Source organism: Podarcis cretensis (genome assembly GCF_951804945.1).
Source record: "Podarcis cretensis genome assembly, chromosome: 2".
In the NCBI taxonomy this organism is placed as follows: Eukaryota; Metazoa; Chordata; class Lepidosauria; order Squamata; family Lacertidae; genus Podarcis; species Podarcis cretensis.
This window is the reverse complement of record NC_137171.1, coordinates 83,875,504-83,881,825: the sequence shown is the minus strand read 5'-3', so window position 1 is coordinate 83,881,825 and position 6,322 is coordinate 83,875,504. Positions and strand designations below refer to the sequence as shown.

Below are 6,322 nucleotides of genomic sequence, written 5' to 3'. Positions count from 1 at the left end.
GCAGATAGCAAAGGTTTGTAGGACAACAATAATCTTGATCAGTAATATACTCTGGAAATAATAGTCATGGCTATAAACAAATTCAGCTGGTTTGGATGTGAAAAATGTTACAGCATCGAAAAGATTAAATCAATATATGATCTGATCGATTGAAATCAACATTACTTTGTCCAGAATTAATATAGAAGCTCTATTCACAGCAAGATGGTTCAGCCACAGTGCATGTATACAAAATAATTACAGATGTTTAGTGTGTGTGTGTGTGTGTGTGTGTGTATGATAAAACAATTAAAAAGTCAGTTTCTTTACTTCTAGACTAGATGCACAAAGAGGGATACAGTGGCTGTACCTCTTATTGGAGACTAGTTTAGTAGATTACATCCCTCATGTTGTGCATTTACTGTGTGTACTCTCACTGTGTTCCATCTCCAACAGCTAAAGATACATAGCTAGAACGCTATTGACTGGAAAGGCATGAAGTATAGTGAAGTATAGAAATGTGGTGGTAGGCTCACCAACGTGGTATGCCACTGTTTATGTCAAAACCACGTCTCTTCAGAAAGATGAAAAATAGCACTAAGGTGATCTACAGCTGCAGAGATTGCATGACTGTTTCATTCTTTACCCCCCAAAACAGTTGATTTTTTCTTGTGGACCAGAACCGTGGAGGCAACCATGAGGAAATCATAGAAGGGAAATGATTTGATGGTGACATCATGTAGATGTTGCATAAAATTATATGTATGATAGTGCATGGGTATTGCTATTACATCTATAGGCACGTATCACATCAAAAGTTTAAAACACAGGAGACTTTCTGGAGCAAGTGTCTGAAATAAATTACCCCCAGTATGTTCTGTATAGCTCTGTACTATTAAGGCCAATCAGCTGTTGCTGTTAATAAAATAATAATAATAATCCGTGCTTTTTTCTTTCTTATTCTAGAAAAAGAGTGCTGGTACTCACCAAGAAATTGTTACAGTAAGTGCCACGCTTTTAACATTTGGGAGGGACAAGGTGTGGGTACTGTGTACCTTGAATAGCCCGGGAATTCAGCCCTGATGATGATGATGATGATGATGATACCTTTATAACGGGGATGCCTAGGAGCCTGTGTTTAATTATATTAGCACATTTATACGAAATGTACACCCATTATTAAAACAGTCATACATATAAATAAAAACAGACCTTGGAGGCTACGTTTTGGGCGTATGTTTGCAAGCACGTGCGTCCACCTATTTCTGCCAAGGTGAGCTGGCCTTGCGCCACTATTTTCAATCCATCCTCGGTTGGCCACCGTTCGCCTTGAAGGCGTGCGAGCAACTGGGCTGCGCGCGAACCTGAGTATCTCTGGAGCAGGTAGGGCGCCTCCCGCCAAGCCTCGGGCAGCGGGGTGTCAGCTCTTTCCTTCCCATCTCCGGGCTTGCAGAGCGCAAAGGGAGATGCCGGGCGCCGGGGCAAAAGAAGGCAAGCCTTTGGAGCGTTGCTGCTGCTGCTGCTGCTGCTGCTGCTGCTGCTGCTGCTGCTGCTGCTTTTGCTGCTGGAGGTCCGGTTTGCAGCCGGCCCCTTCCGAGGAAGCTCGCTGCTGCCCCCGGCGGAGAGCGCGAGGCGCGCAGGCAGCTCCTCGGGAATGCTGGGAATGTTGAGTCAGGGACTGGCGAGGCAGGGAGTCGGGCTGGCGGCTGGCTGAAGGGAGCCTGGGCGCGAGGGGCAGGAGGGAAGCGGCGGCGGCGGCGGCTGGGGGAACTACGGGAGCCTTTCCCGACTGCAGCAGGTCCCTCCTCCTCCTCCTCTCGCCTCGTACCTGTTCCCCCGGCTCCTCTCGCCGCGCCGCCTCTCTCCCCGCTGCAATGGGCTGTCGGCGAGGCAGGATGCTGTGAGATCCATGTGAGGCGGACGCGAGAGAGACGGATGCAATGATTGGAAAGGTGAGGGGCTCCAGCGCCGATATGGCCGGGGTGGATTTGGGTGCATCCATTTGGACGCACACGAATTGTGCCTTGGGCGTTTCAAAGCATCGAAGGGTCGGCAAGGGCGGGCTGGGGGGGGGGGAATGAGAGAGTCCAAGGTGTGGGGGGGAGGCTTTCCTTGGAAAGACAAGAGCCTTGCTCTGTGATAAACGCCTGCTGATACATTTGCCCGAGCTGGCATCTGGCTCCCGCGGAAGCAGCGACGCTTGCCATTTCTCCTAGAAAACAGCCATGCAGTTGCCAGGGCGGGTTTGTGTGTGTGTGAGAGAGCGAGATCCATGGAGAATTACTATCCTGTCCAACGCCGCCTTTGCACGGGCTTGCTAAGACTCGGAAACGGCGGGCTTTGGAATAAGAGTTGACATACGTGGTGCATAGCTTTCGGGTTTTTATAAAACAAATGTTAAGGGGAAGAGGCTTCCTTCTTCCCCAGCAAGCCCCCTCGCCCCGCCTCGCGCTTGCAAGGAGGACGATTCCCAGGAAGAAACGAGGATATTATATTAGCAGTTATATAATGAACCGAGGCAATACGGACCTTTGTACATTTTAGCATGCTCTGGGGTTGAAAGATTATTTGGGGCGGCTGTAAGATCAGGATACCTAATGTGTAACCTGCACAGATTTGAATGGCACGCATGTCTTGCATTAGTGTGTGTGTGTATCTATATCTATATCTGTAGCAATAATATCTGTAGTAATCATGTGGTGGAGGAGCCCCCCTCCCCGTTTTATTAGTGTGTGATTGATTTCTAGGCGGCTACCTGCTAAGCCTAGGATGGATGGAGGGGGATCTACTCCCTTAGCTGCGAATTTCCGTTTTGATAGACAAGCCGCAGGGCCACTTGCATTGGCAGGAACGGGCTCCTGGCTGTGAGCTCAGCCAATCGGTGCGGCTGGGGGGGAGGGCAAGTCCTCTTGTCAGGGTTAGTTTCCTGCTTGGCTTTTTAAATCAGTGGTCTCACTTAAGCGTTTGTTTGGTGTCTTCCCCTCCCTCCCCTTTTCTCCACCGCAGTGAAAGAAAGGGGGAGGATTCCCCCTGCCTCTCCCCACTCGGTCACCATTGACTCCCCTGCCCTTTATGATTCAGAGGGTGATGGAGAGGCACCTTCCGTGAAAGATCATTTTTGGCAGTGCCCTTCCTCTTTTGGAGGGGTGGAAAGGGTGATGGAGAGGCTTATTCTGCATTCCACAAAAGAAGCAAGTGTGGCAAAGATTTAACATCCACTGGTTTGCTCTTCTTTATCTTCCTAAGGAGCAGATAGTCTCTCCCTTCGCACCCCCAGGTTCTCTAGGTCCTTAGTTCGCAACTTTTTGAGACCCACCTTTAACTGAATCATTCATTTAGGGACCCATTTCTTCTTTTTCTTTTACCGCATATTTGTTTGATGGTAGTGCTTCTGTTGGTGACACACCTTAAATCAGCCTGCGACCCAGTAATGGGCCCTTACTGACACCGGGTCAAGACCAGTGCTTTCTTTTTTGCTCTCTCTAGTAGTTAAATGGAACGACCTCAGGTAACCTAATCCCCAGTTCTCTTCTCTCCCAGCCGCTCTGGGTCCTGTGCTGTCTGAAGGGAGAATGTCCCTGGCTAACACAGAGTTCAGCCCACAGAAGAGCTGCTACCACACAAGGGGTTAATCATTTCCATTGAAAGATAACACTCTTTGGTCTCACAAGAAGGACTTGCCAGTGATTGAGAGAAGGTCCAGCCAATTTCTTTGTGCCCTTTCACTTGTGCTATTCCTTCATTTGGTAGTAAAGCGTTTTCTCGGTTCTCATTCATCCACATACAGAGAAAGATGCATCTAGCAATGGTCTTGATGTTCTATTCATACACTTACCTTTATAGTATAGGTCACATCTGTCAAAATATGCAACAATACCTTGGCCTTTGGCCCACCCCGTTTTAAAGATGCACAGTGCCAGAAACTGACCTGGATACATTTAGACATTGTCATCTTTCCACTCCTGAAAATGTTCAGATGGATTTTATACTTGCAGACAGAGAGCACACATATACAGTGGTACCTTGGGTTACAGATGCTTCAGCTTACAGATTCCGCTAACCCAGAAATGTTACCTTGGGTTAAGAACTTTGCTTCAGGATGAGAACAGAAATCGCGCTGCGGCGGCAACGGGAGGCCCCATTAGCTAAAGTGGTACCTCAGGTTAAGAACAGTTTCAGGTTAAGAACGGATCTCCAGAATGAATTAAGTTCTTAACCCGAGGTACCACTGTACACACTTTTGTACAGCTTGTGCTTTCCAAATGAATGTGGGTGGTGGTGATGGTTTTGGAACTATGCTGTAATCTTACAAATGCACCATGATATTTCCTACACTCGCCACATCCAAATTCTGCCGCTAAGAGGCTTTGACACACATTACCCTGGAGTTCATAGTCTAAAAGGTAGGGTGCATTTTTAGCAAGTTGTTGCAGATGCCTAAAAAAATCCTGCAATTTCTTGTTGATAGGAAAATGCAATATATGCACGACACTCATCTCAAACAGAACATGATTAATAGTTGTTGTTTCCCCAGTGTCCTTCTCTTTGTTTCTGTAGCGATATCTGCCTTAACAGAGCAACCGTAGAGTCATATAGTCTTTATTTGATTCATCAATGTACTTATCTTTTCCTCTCCAAAGTCAAAAGTATTCTTTTCTGGCAGTTTTGCATCTATACTACTGGATTGTCCTCATCGCTGGCTGTCTCTCCCCCCTACTGTTATGTTCCTCTCCAGTATGTTCAAAAATACTTTCTAATCAAATCTTTCTTTTATTTCACCATGATTGTATTAATGTTCTTAAATCACTATATTGGCTTTCTCATATATATTCCAGTTTTTTAAAACGTCCAGCCACTGACCACACTAACCCCTAACATCATTTCTTGCTTCTACTAGTTTATTAAAACTCCTCCCCTGTCTGCCTTCTTCTACTCCAGTCTCATGCGATACTCAGAAATAACTTTGCCATCTTTTATAAATTATCCCTCTTCAAGTAGCTCCACAACTTCACATTAGCATAGCTTTTCTGGTATCATCCATAGCCTTTTCTTACCTTTCCCCCTATAGCCATTAGCTGTATCTGTCATCTTTCTTCATTATTGCATCCTGATCCCACTGTTAATTCTACATCCTTCTCTTAAATGATTTGTGTGAATACAAAATATTTGCCTTTGGGTGTACACATTCAATAACATGTCATGCTTTATACACAGCAGTGAAAATAGGATACTTAATTTCCACCTGTAGTTCTTGTGACTTAAAGAACAAGATATTTATAGAAATTTTGTGTGTGTGTGTGTGTGTGTGTGTATGTGTAAAGATTGTGTAGCGAAAATAGAATTTGAGGTGAATATTTATGTGGTATAAGTGTATACACGGACACATTAAAAGATACAAAGGACTTAGAATTAATGAGGAGACATAATATATTACAATGGAACATGCAGAGGTTGTATATATATATTTAAAAAAATCACTGGATCATTAGATTTTTGTAAAATAAAATGGAGAGAATGGTTTGTACTCTCTGGATCATTAGATTTAATTGTTTTTAAAATGTGAATGTCTGTAAAACACAAATATTTCAGTGGAAACATAATTGAAAGGAAAACAATAACCCCTCTCAGGATAATCTGAGATGCGTATCTTAGTGCTTGTGAGTTTACCAATGGGATACCAGCATGCCAGATTTGATTAGCTAAGTTTTCTCTTTGTGCAAATGGTGGAGTTTGATGGGTTATGTTAAAAATAAAATAAAAGGTAGGATCCATAGTTTCGTTCAGGGCTTGCAGATTGTGGTTAACGAAATTCAGCCTTCAAGGCTGGGAGATAAAAATGCAGGTATTCACACAAGGAACAGCAAAGAAAAATAATCTCTCAAAATCTCAAGAAGTGACAATGGCACAATGACTAGATGCCCTATAAGCTGCATTGGAAAAATTACCTTCTGTTGCTGCAAAGATCAGCTGAATCCCAAGTAATTCAAAAAGAAGTGTGTTCTCTCCACATTTTGAAACTGTCAGCTATGTAACAGCTGATGAATCTGTTAGGAATAGCATTACAGTGGTTCTAGGGACGGGTTCACGCAAATATGTTTCTATTAACCTTAATGTTGTTTTCTTGTCCTTGTGCAACATGCTGTTTGAGCTTTGGAATGCTTAACCTTTTAGCAGTAGAGACACATTTCTTCTTGTCTTGATTACTGAGGATTTGTTTTGCTTATTAATGCATTCTGGCTATCTATTTTATTTTTAATGTAGTTATATACACCAAAGTTAACTTTTCTGGGGCTAGCAAAATGTAAAAAAGAAATGAAAGAACAGGCAGAAATGTTACACATGC

At 44.1% G+C, this 6,322-nt stretch overlaps 1 protein-coding gene across 13 annotated transcripts in view; it reads left to right on the top strand.

The window, feature by feature from the left end:
* The first annotated feature begins 1,641 nt into the window (after positions 1–1,641).
* Positions 1,642–6,322, top strand: part of ERC2 (ELKS/RAB6-interacting/CAST family member 2) — a 530,269-nt gene continuing 525,588 nt past the window's right edge. For all 13 annotated transcript variants that reach the window (XR_013835709.1, XR_013835710.1, XM_079964988.1 and 10 more), the window contains exon 1: positions 1,642–1,931. The gene's annotated coding sequence lies outside the window, so the exon portion shown is untranslated. The remainder of the gene's footprint in view (positions 1,932–6,322) is intronic.